The 12932-nt window shown below is 31.4% G+C and overlaps 1 protein-coding gene across 1 annotated transcript in view; it reads left to right on the plus strand.

Annotated features, from left to right (window-relative positions):
- Positions 1 to 7876: 7876 nt before the first annotated feature.
- The window catches only part of LOC143253571 (uncharacterized), a 55246-nt gene continuing 50190 nt past the window's right edge, over positions 7877 to 12932 (plus strand). The window contains exon 1 of the mRNA XM_076507648.1: positions 7877 to 8010. The gene's annotated coding sequence lies outside the window, so the exon portion shown is untranslated. The remainder of the gene's footprint in view (positions 8011 to 12932) is intronic.

Below are 12932 nucleotides of genomic sequence, written 5' to 3' on the forward strand. Positions count from 1 at the left end.
GGTTACGTATCATACAAGAATTACAATTGATTTCAGGTTATTTATTAAAATTTCAGCACCTACAACGTTGTGTGCAGATTCGATAACTACCGAAAATGGATAAGTTATTGTGTGTTTACTACAATTCCATCTCTCGAAACAGACATCTAACAGCTAGAAAAAGCTCTTACACTTGATTATAAAGGTCCTTTTACCGTAAGTCAACATCATAAAAAATACCAAAAATCACCTCACTTCGAAATGAGATTCAACTTTTCACTCCCTCACGTGTATTAAGTTCAAACAGAATTTGACTGTCAGCCTTCTAGTAGCAGTAACTATTGGAAGATTATATACAAATATTTTTTCTACTTACTTTGACTGAATCCTTAAACTTTATAAGAACATAACATTTTGATCATCGCAAATTATAGTATTGATCATATAAGAGTAGGAGCAAAGAGATCTTGGGAAAATTGAAAAAAAGAAAGAAATTCGCGCTGGGATCCGTGGTTTAATCTCTTTTTCAATTACACTGGAAAGTAAGAGGACTGACAAGAAACTTTTGAATCTAATATTGGATATTATACCTAAACTCATACGGTAACACAAACTGGTAATAAAAGAAACGGATATTACATTAAATGAACGTTTTAAACGTTAATGTGGACAAAACAAATTTTATTCGATTACTGGAGGAATGAAAAGTTTGTTTTTTTAGAACTTAACTATAAAGTGGACACACATATTAATATACAGCTTTAAATGTTGTAGTTCTTCAGAGTAAAACACCTGGAAGTTCCTGAAAAGTGTGTTAAGGTTTCATTTTACGAGAACACAGTTTGTTTAAGCACGACATTTTGTTCATTCGTTATTATATTCAGGTGTAATGAGGTTTCGTTTCTTATGGACAAATTATTGCATAAAATATAATATTTCGCTCACATAATTATATTCAGGTGTAATGAGGTTTTGTTTCTTAGGGACAAATTATGACATAAAATACAATGTTTCGTTCACATAATTATATTCAGGTGTAATGAGGTTTTTTTCTTAGGGACAGATTTTGATATAAAATATAGTGTTTCGTTCACTCGTGAGTACCTGTTGAGATTTGCGGAATAATCTGCATGTAATAACCTTTGAAAATGTTTATCTATGTTGTTATAATCTTTTACAATGTTTCTGTGTGCTATAATGACCTTTGACAATATTCCTCAGAGGTGTAATAAGTTTTGACAGTGTTCCTCTGTGTTATAATAACCTTTGACAGTGTTCCCCTGTGTTATAATAACCTTTTAGTGTTCCTCTGTGCTGTAATAATCTTTAACAGTGTTCCTTTTTGTTATAATAACCTTTGACAATTTTTCTGTGTGTTGTAATAACCTTTGACAGTATTCCTGTGTATCGTAATAACCTTTGACAGTATTTCCCTTTCAAATGCATATAAAGTAACTTGTAATATGTTCCTGCAATCTGCTCTCTTTAAATATGATCTAATCAGAAACAAATTAGGTGTGAAAAAGTATCATGTATGAATATTAATGGAATGAAATCATAATTGTCAACAAAACTGACAGCTACACTTATAACATTGACAAGTTTAGAACAAATGTTTATTTATTAGTAAGTCAGGATCTGATTTTGTTCAACTTATGGCATGATGGTGGGTAATACAATATATAGCCTGGCTAGAAAATGAATTAATATTTGCTGTATAATTCTTATCAGTGCTGCAAGTGTAGCTACCAGTTTGACCACCAAGTTTGATTTTACTGCTTTAAGTTGCATACCCAGTCTTTCTTGGCGACTGTTATTAATTAGGTATCATGAATTTTTGTCACTATACGCCAACAAATCAGAGCAAGCAAGAAAGTGATACACAATAGCAACCAATATTAGGTTTAGGATTGCAACGCTATTATTTGGAACAAATCTATACTTTGCAGAACCAACCAAAGTTATTAAAATATATGGTGATAGTTTTTCTCTCTAAAACAGATTGTAACTTTCTTTATATTAATGCGATGGAATCTAGATTAACAGTTTCTTGTTATCACCCATAGACACTCAGCAGCTATATCAAGAATCATAATTTATGCTAACCGCTCAAGCTAATATTAAGTGATGCTAAACACTCTAATTTGGAGAATTTCATAAAACGTTGTAAATCTGTGCTTAAAAGTTTGTAATGAATAATAAACGTTCAACCGTATGATTCTTTTGAAAACTAGAGCTAGAAACTGTTAATCTAGTTTGCTTGGTCTAACAAATACTTGTGTATTTACACATCCTTTCACTCGAAAGAGTTGCTGCTATGAATCCGAATGACAAAAGAATAAAAATAGTCCACTTTTACTGTTAGATGAAACTGCAGTAAAAATGTTAGATTGATAGCTCACGCCTATGTAAAAGTTCGTGCGCAAAAATGTTGGTGAAATCTAAGCACATTTTTGTTGACTAATTTTGCAGATGTGGGTTATATTTAGACCAAATTTGAAAGTTGATTGTAGGATGTAAATATTTGTCAGTGCACTAAATTTAAAGAAAATCCATGAAATATATGTTTATCAGTCAAACAGATGTTCCATATTTTTGGTGAAAAAAAAAGAACGAAAAAAAGAAGATATTCAGTCAAAATTGGAAACTTGTTATCTCGTGAATTCCTTAATGGATTGCCCTGAAATCTGGTGTGTGAAATAAGTTTAGTAAATGAAATGTTATTTATGTTAATAACACAGTGTGTCCTGTAGCCGGTTTGGCAGCACGACACACTTCTGTGTTGGTAACGTAGTTTACACATTTTTAAATGATGCTGGTCACTTTTCCACAAAAAACAACAACAAAGATTTAGAATATTAAGGATCTAGTCCATCTGAAAATCAGGGAAGGATGACTAAGTGTTTATTTTTTGGGTCTACTATAGTAGACATCTTATGCAGTTATGTAGCATGTCTATCACTATAGTGGATATCTTATACAGTTATGTAGCATGCCTATCACTATAGTGGACATCTTATGCAGTTATGTAGCATGTCTATCACTATAGTGGACATCTTATACAGTTATGTAGCATGCCTATCACTATAGTAGACATCTTATACAGTTATGTAACATGCCTATCACTATAGTAGACATCTTATACAGTTATGTAACATGCCTATCACTATAGTGGATATCTTATACAGTTATGTAGCATGTCTTTATCACTATAGTAGACATCTTATACAGTTGTGTAACATGTCTTTATCACTATAGTAGACATTTTAGTTACGTAGCATATTTCTTTCACTATAGTAGACAGACAGTTATGTAACATGTCTTTATCACTATAGTGGACATCTTAGACAGTTATATGACATGTCTCTCTCACTATGGTAGAGATCTTAGACAGTTATGTAGTATGTTTTCGCTAATATAAATGATAATTTAGTGTTACAGAGAACATTCAGTTGTGTAACATGACAATTAGTCTCAACAACAGAATGAACACCAGTATCATTTTGAAATAACTTACACAGGGATTTAATATGGTTCTGTTAATATGTTGTGTATATTGAAACATGATTGTTAAGAGTATGCCTTTAAACACTAAACAATCCTATATATATTATTTAAATCATGTAAGAACTTACAAATCTTTATGCTTTATTATACTATAAATTATACTATGAATATTGGTGTTTAAGAAGATAACGTTAAGCGTCACCAGTGGCACAGCGGCATTTCTGTGGACATACAACTCTGGAATCCCGCTTTCGAAACCCATGGTGTGCAGAGCACAAATAGTTCATTGTGAGCTTTTTAATTAATTACAAACACCAACAACGTTAATCAATTTTAATTTCTTGTGAAAAACAATAGGATTTGTAACTCTGAATTCTGAGGTTTTTTTGTTTTGTTTTGAATTTTGCGCAAAGCTACTCGAGAGCTATCTGCGCTAGCCATCCCTAATTTAGCAGTGTAAGACTAGATGGAAGGCAGCTAGTCATAACCACACACCGCCAACTCTTTTACCAACGAATAGTGGGATTGACCGTCACATTATAACGCCCACACGGCTGAAAGGGCGAGCATATTTGGTGCCACCGGGATTCGAACTCGCGACCCTCGGATTACGAGTCGAACGCCTTAACCCACCTGCCCATGAGACCCTCAGTTATAGAAAGCTGAGTAAAAGTAACACGTCAGCTTTGAACTTATTGAATTTATAAAGGGTGTATTTACAATCACTTCCATCATTTTTCATTAGCTCAATTAGTTTAAATGAAGCAAAGCAAGTTACAGGTTATTTAACTTTAATTTTATTCAACCTTGTAGCTAGATTTAGCACAACAGGTCTAATTTAAAATGTAAGAAATAATTAATATGGAAATAGTGAATTACTGCTTTTATCACAATGACATATATTTTTTAAACATGATAAATCACCTGGTGTACAGTAAAGACAACAGATGCTGTTAACACAGGTATAGTGAATTACTGTTTGATACTTGTATGGTGAAACATGATAAATCACCTGGTGTACAGTAAAGACAACAGATGCTGTTAGTACAGGTATAGTGAATTACTGTTTGATACTTGTATGGTGAAACATGATAAATCACCTAGTGTACAGTAAAGACAACAGATGCTGTTAACACAGGTATAGTGAATTACTGTTTGATACTTGTATGGTGAAACATGATAAATCACCTGGTGTACAGTAAAGACAGCAGATGCTGTTAACACAGGTATAGTGAATTACTGTTTGATACTTGTATGGTGAAACATGATAAATCACCTGGTGTACAGTAAAGACAACAGATGCTGTTAGTACAGGTATAGTGAATTACTGTTTGATACTTGTATGGTGAAACATGATAAATCACCTAGTGTACAGTAAAGACAACAGATGCTGTTAACACAGGTATAGTGAATTACTGTTTCGTACTTGTATGGTGAAACATGATAAATCACCTGGTGTACAGTAAAGACAACAGATGCTGTTAACACAGGTATAGTGAATTACTGTTTGATACTTGTATGGTGAAACATGATAAATCACCTGGTGTAGATTAAAAACAACAAAGTTAAGAGTGTCTGTTTAACTATTATAACCTTATTGTGTAACACTCATGCTAACAGTGTTTGCCAAACTCTGATACATTTACCTTGTAACAATCATGTTAACAGTGTTTGCCTGACTCTCATACCTTTATTTTGTAACAATCATGTTAACAGTATTTGTCAAACTTTGACACCTTTATTTTGTAACAATGTTAACAGTGTTTGTCAAACTCTGACACTTTTATCTTGTAACAATGTTAACAGTGTTTGTCAAACTCTGATACTTTTATCTTGTAACAGTCATGTTAACAATGTTTGTATTACTATTATATTTTTATATTGTAACATTCATGTCAATTATGTTTGTATAATTTTCATATCTTTATTCGTAACAATCGACTTAAAGTTAACATTATTTGCTTCGCTGTCATATATGTAGTATGTTCAAATATTCATGTTAAAGGCTTACATTTTACTTTTTTGTAACACCTCCGTCAGTCATTTTACATTTTCAGTGTGTGCTTCTTTCTCACACCTATGTTTTCTTGAATTATATTAACTAGGTTCTTGTCTTGATGTAGCCGTGAAAGATGCTGAGTTTTTTCTACTGAGATTCCGAAGTTATAATGAACACTAACAAGTCCTCAGAAGAAGACACACATTTTATAAAAAGTACCGTCTACAAATGATTGCGATATTTTACGTTTTCAAATTAAACATTTGATGTTGGATCCTCAGATTCGTAGCATAGTTTAATTAGAGTTAGAAAGTTTCTAAATGTCGTCATTCTCGTTGTTTTATAAATAGTCGTCATTGAACTAAACTGTTTGTAGGCGTGCTGTCATAATTCATCACCCTTACTAACACGGATATAAAGCAAACAAAGAACCATGACTGTGTAAATAGAAAATCTCCAAGGTAAGTGACGTCAATTGCCATCTTATGCTTAAACAGTGTTTCAGTGACGTTATTTGTTACGTAGAAAGTGTTCAATAGCGTACGATCTGAATGAATGGTGTTTACATTCTGGTTATCTTCTATTGTATCTGATTAATTTCACATCTATTTTAAAATATCTGATATAATAGAGCCTTTCGAAGAAAGTAGAACCTTAGTTTCAGTACAACTTGAATATTTTAGTGTTCCACTTTATTAGGAAAAATAACATATCAACAGGCTTTTCCCAGCTTCAGCAGATGTGCATTCTGGTGTTTGTGATTGATAGTTTAAAAAGTAATCACTCGCACTTGGTGAGGTTCTCAGATCCACGTATCTCATACTCTGTGTAAAGATGAACCGAATGATTTGATTAAGAAATCCAGATGAAAATATCTCCTAGAAGTTCTTAATGAATCTAATTCTAAGTGGTAACAATATTATTTGTATGAGAAATCCAGATGAAAATATCTCCTAGAAGTTCCTAGAAGAATTAATGAATCTAATTCTAAGTGGTAACAATATTATTTGTATGAGAGATCCAGATCTGTATATCTTCTACAAGTTCTTAGTCAAACTGATTCTAAATATTAGCACTATTATTTGGATAAGAGATCCAGATCAAAATATCTCCTACAGGTTCTTAGTGAAACTGATTCTAAAGCTTGACACCATTATTTGGATATAAGATCCAGGTCAAAATATTTCCTACAGGTTAAAGCAATGTTAATCACATAATGTAGATAATATTTTAATAAAATGTAATTAGTTCATTTGAAATAAATATCTGTTTCAGATTCTGTCTATTCAAAGCTATCAGAAGCTTTAACGACGTTTTGTTAATTCAAGAACGAAATTAATTATATAAAAGTACGAATGTTCATTTTGTTACACTTTGTAACTTTTTATTCATCACAAGACTCTTTTATGTTCGTTAGAATTTCTTTCTCTTAACCTAAGAATTGAAGTTGTTTTTTAAGAGGGTTGAATTGTTTTTTGTTGTGTTTTTTTTTTGTCAAAGAATGAAAATGTTTTATTTTATTATCAGGTGTTCTCTTTGTCACTGAATTATTTTTTCTTCAACTGTTCCATCTGGTGGTAACAAAGTTTATATATCAGCTGCATTTGAAAACACGCTAAAGGCGATTATATTTTTATAGCACATAAAACATGTGCATATTTTTTTCATATAATACACTACTAATAAAGTGTTTTGTTTTGTTGTTTGAGGGGATAATTTTGGAAGATAAACTTTCATATTATGTGTGTTACTATTTAGGAATATTATTATTGGAAGAACTTGAAGTTTGTCACCAAAGGATTTCATAAAAGATGACAGTAAAAATAACTGATAGATGAATTGTGGGCATTGTTTATACAGATTTGTTACTTTCAGGCTAATTGATATATATATCAGTAAAGATGGAATTTTAGTTGATTTGATAGAGATCAATTAATGATGTACTTTCAGTTAAACTGATAGATATCTGTTAAACATGGACTTTCAGTTGAATTAATAGATATTTGTTAAAGATGGATTTTCAGATTAATTGACAGAAATCAGCTACAGGTGGAGCTTCAGATTAATTATACAAAAATATATTGAATTCATACACGTTTACCATTCTTCGCTCATTATGTAACAATGTTTAGATAACCATCTTTAGGTTAACTAAAACTTTATATTTTATTTACCACAAATCTAGTTTTAACATAGTTCCCGGCTTACAAATTCAGTTAGCTGAAATATTTCACGACGTTTACTTCACGAAGTAACTCGTGCTGTGTTGCTATTGGTGCTTTTAAAACTGACTTCAAAGCTCTCGACACTATTGATTTTCTTCCTCATCTGTGGAAAGTAAACTGTATACGTAAATCATTCTTGATTTGTATGTTTAGCGTGAAAGATGAGTGTATTAGCAATGTTTGAAGCATGATTTCGAGCTCACAGGTATTTGTGGAAATCATTAACGTCTCTGGAAATGCTGTTGGACTGATTCTTTGACATCAATTTACTGGATATCTTCTTGACAATTATAAGACCTCGTAAATAGTATAGTTTCTTGATACTCTGTTAGTGATTAATCTGCTAGAATCACCGAATTATTTTAATAAATAAAGGAACATATTAAACTAAAGCTTCATTCTTTTTTTAGGTTAATAGAAATTTCTCATGATATACAAAATAGTGTTAGGTATATAAATCAATATTTTGATATAAAAGATGATTTGCTCTATACTAATTTTAGCTTATTGTTCCTAGTTTTAAATTAATTTTTCTATTTAAGTAATTAAGTTTTCTCATATACTGGTGAGACATTTAGCAAACTGATACTTTATTATTCCTCATTAGCTAGTGTAACAATACGTATATTACATGTTTTAATTATTTATTATATTTATTAGTAGTACACTAGTGTTGCTATAAATGTAGTACACTAGTGTAACTATAAATGTAGTACACTAGTGTAACTATAAATGTAGTACACCAGTGTAACTATAAATGCAGTACACTAGTGTAGATATAAATGTAGTACAAAGATTCACAATTTTTATCATATTTATTAGGAGTTTGGAGAACCAGGTTTTTAAACTTCCCTCTACTTCTAAGTTCATAACATTCAATCATGTTCTGTGTGGACTGCTCACCTAGTGGTATAACCAATATAACCTACTAAACATATACCACATTAGATGTTTCTTTTGTAATTTCGCGCAAAGCTACACGAGGGCAATCTGCACTAGCCGTCCCTAACTTAGCAGTGTAAGACTAGAAAGAAGGCAGCTAGTCATCAACACCCACCGCCAACTCTTGAGCAACTCTTCTACCAACGAATAGTGGGATTGACTGTCACATTATAATGCCCCCTCGGCTGAAAGGGCGAGCACGTTTGGTGCGTCGGGGATTCGAATCCGCGACCCTCACATTACGAGTCGAACGTCTTAACACACCTGGCCATGACTGACCCCCACATTAGAAGTTCTTTAGGTAGGTATAAGATACTTATACCCGAGGCATTACTGTAATGCGATTAAAAAAAGTTTCAACTTTACTTGTGTAATGACATAACTGACTTATAATCACAATAGCCTGATTTCCAGTGTAAGAGAGAGGGAATGTTTTGTTACATTCCAATTAGGTAGTGTAAAAGACTAGTGTTGTTAAAACATTGTTTAATTTCATTAATCAATCTGTGAAAAATACTATTAACCACTGTTTTAATGAAATTTTTCTTAAAAGGTAATGATATATTATAAACAATTAAAGTTTGATTATCTTTCATAACGTGTTAAATGAGGTTGGACGTACGTAACAGTAAAGACTTAACAGTGATCGACGTGGTTCACATAATTTTTTATTTTATGTGTTTCGGTCTTTAAACAATAACAAAAGACGTTAAAATACAACCCTGTCAAAGTTTTATCCTGGAAAATAGTTCGTTACGAATGAACGATAGACGTTCATAGTCAAAGTGTGTTTAATGCTGTGACGTTTAAGAAACATTACCTGTACCACTTCTCTGCAAATAATAGATGTATCATCTTCACATCTCATTCAAGATGCTGGTTAATAGATGTATCATCTTCACATCTCATTCAAGATGCTGGTTAATAGATGTATCATCTTCACATCTCATTCAAGATGCTGGTTAATAGATGTATCATCTTCACATCTCATTCAAGATGCTGGTTAATAGATGTATCATCTTCACATCTCATTCAAGATGCTGGTTAAACTTTAAAGGAGTTTTTTTTTTTTTTTCTGGCCAACATTCTTTATGGGTATACAGGAACAAATTAGTGATTGACGGATCTAGTGGAGACACAAAGTATGGTTACAAATGTGATTGTGGAAAGAAATCAACATTTTATGTACCAAAATCAAAGTACTATAGACAATTCTTTAAATAACCCACGTTAGTCATAAATTAAAGTATTATGTAGACATGAAGGACGACATGAAGTGACAATATCCGAACCTTAAATCAATACTTATGTACTTCTTCTGTATTTGGGCTAGTTGAGACAACCCTGCTACTGGAAGTTAACATCTTTTGTTGTTGCTTAAAGACCGGAATTCATAAAAGGAAAATCATGTGTACCACGTTAATCACTATAAACTCTTTACTGTTATATATACCTCATCTCATTGAACACATTTTAAAAACTAAAAAAAATCAAAGTATCACCTAAACTATTCACACAAATATATACGAACAGAAACTTAGCAAATCCCAACACTGCACATGAGGTTAACCAACAACACCTAAATAACATATTATTAACACTACATATTAGGTTAGAGGGTAGCCACGAACACCGAAATAACACATCACTAACACTACACATTAGGTCATAAGCTAGCCAAAAATTTAATCAACACATAGCTGATACTACACATCAGGTTAGCCAACAACATCTAATTCACACATACCTCATGCTACACATTAGGTTATTCAACAACACGTAATTAACACATTACTAACACTACACATTAGGTTATAGGCTAGCCAACGACATTTAATTAACACATTGCTGACACTACAAATAGGTTACAGGCTAGTAAACGACATTTAATTAACACATTGCTGACACTGCACATTAGGCTAGTCAACAACACGTGATTAACACATCCTTAACACTACACATTAGGTTACAGGCTAGCCAACGACATTTAATTAACACATTAGGTTAGCCAACAACATGTAATTAACACATTCTTAACACTGCGCATTTTTAAGAAGTTAAAGAGATCTAATTAAGAAATTGCTAACAGTATTACAAGGTAATTTTATGGTAATTTGGATTGTCGTTCGTTTCATAGTGACATCATATTAACTTGTATCTAATGTATGCTAACGATTCAGGTAATTTTCTTGTTGTGTTTTTTTTAAACTGGTGCTAAGAAAGGCTAACTTCAAGTACCTAGGAGTTTAAATCATTAACCTAAATCTAGGAGTAGAGGTTTACGTGTTCATATTGAGTGTTTTTATTTCTTGTTAGTCTGAAAATTTGTTGACCCTCACTTCTACATTAAATTTACAACTCATTTCGTTCTTAAAATATTATTTATTATTTATTACTTAATATTGGTTTGTAAATCTATAAGTCATGTGGGTATGACTTTAATATGTGATGTTCTTTTGGTATTAAGAACTATTTTAAGTCTCAGTTTTAAAAAACTCTAAATCGATTAGAACCGTAATTGTTAACACGTATAACTGTTAACCTCTTATGACGTCAAAAATATGACAAAAGTAGCATTTTGGGAATTATAAAAATAAGTTGGATTTAAGTTTAGTATAGTAAAAAATATATAATATTACACCAAAAGTTCTTAATTGTAAAGTATACATTCCACAGTTTTATTATTTGAAAGAGTTTTTACATATTAATAAAATGTATGAAATTCTGAAACAAAACAAAAATTGAAAATATACAAACCAATTAAAGGACAATTTAAAAAATAAATCTGTCATATTTGGAAAAAATAAGTTAGTAGATAACATTATAATAACTTGTTTAATTATATAAATGCACGTAATAAGAATATCCTGGCATAGTATAGAAATAATTACGAAAATAAATATGTAAAGAAAAGTGAACATAGATACTATTATAGATCATCCAGATAAAGAAGTGTTTATTTTCACAATTATAGTTTAAGTCATATAGAAAAAAGGAATTCTGATCTGTAGTTAAATTTTTACATTTTAACAAAAAGGCTTAAATATTAATACTATTTATTAAATTCTTAACATCTGTTGCAGTAATTTTCTGAAGAGACTATTTGGCAGGAGAGTAATGCAAACTAAGAACTAAAGAGAATAACAAAGGTTTAACATCTTTTAAAGATTACAGCTCTTAAATAAAAACCTATGAATATAAAGAAGGAGGGCTCGGCATGGCCAGGTGGTTAAGGCACTCAACTCGTAATCTGAGGATTACGGGTTCGAATCCTCGTCACGCCAAAATTGCTCGCCCTTTCAGCTGTAGTGGCGTTATAATGTGCAGTCAATCCCACTATTCGTTGGTAAAAGAGTAGCCCAAGAGTTGGCAGTGGATTGTGATGATTAGTTGCCTTCCCCCTAGCCTTAAACTGCTAAATTAGGGACGGCTACCGCAGATAGCCCTCGTGTAGCTTTGCGCGAAATTCAAATTAAACCAATAAAGAGGGAAGAAATTTCAGGGCATTAAACGGTTAGTACTAATTACCATATAGTTATAATAATGAAATCTAATAAAGATTATGTGAAATAAAACCGGTTATGTTAATGAAGTAAAATGAATCTTAAATAATATTATTAAGAGTATGAAACTAGATAAAGACCCAAGTAAAACTAGAGAAAGTAAAATTACAAAAATACTTATTAAAATTACAAAAAAAAAGTTTTTTTCAACCCAACGAAGACATAATAAGTTGAAAGCGTTGTTTCTGTACTTTATTTTAGAGTTTTTAAAACCAGTCGTCTCTGCAATACAATTTTATCTGCATTCTGTCCACCGAATTGAGGTCGGGATTTAAACATTGAAAATTCTTAAACCTGCTGCTAATCCACAGGAGGTCAAGTTTTATTGTAACAGAAAATATGCAATACGTGTATTCTTAACTTCTCTTTTAAGTTATCTTGTTTGTAAGGAGTTTAAGAAAAGTACATTACATACATTTGTGATTTATTTCTGTTTTCTATCATAACCTTTAAAGGTTTGTAGCCTAAAGATAGATAAAATAATAAACTTAATAACTCTCGTCATATTAATTATGAGTTTGTAGTCTGTCAACAGATGTCGTACATAGATTTATAAATTACTTCCTTCTTAATATTTTTATTTTAGAAATTCGTAGTCTAGCACTAGATTCACTACATAAATACATATTTTAACTTCTTTTATTGTCTTATTGATTAAGAACTTGTAGTCAAACAATATATATATAATACATGGCTTGATAATTTTTCTATACTTAA

The sequence above is a fragment of the Tachypleus tridentatus genome, chromosome 6 (assembly GCF_004210375.1).
Source record: "Tachypleus tridentatus isolate NWPU-2018 chromosome 6, ASM421037v1, whole genome shotgun sequence".
Lineage (NCBI taxonomy): Eukaryota > Metazoa > Arthropoda > Merostomata > Xiphosura > Limulidae > Tachypleus > Tachypleus tridentatus.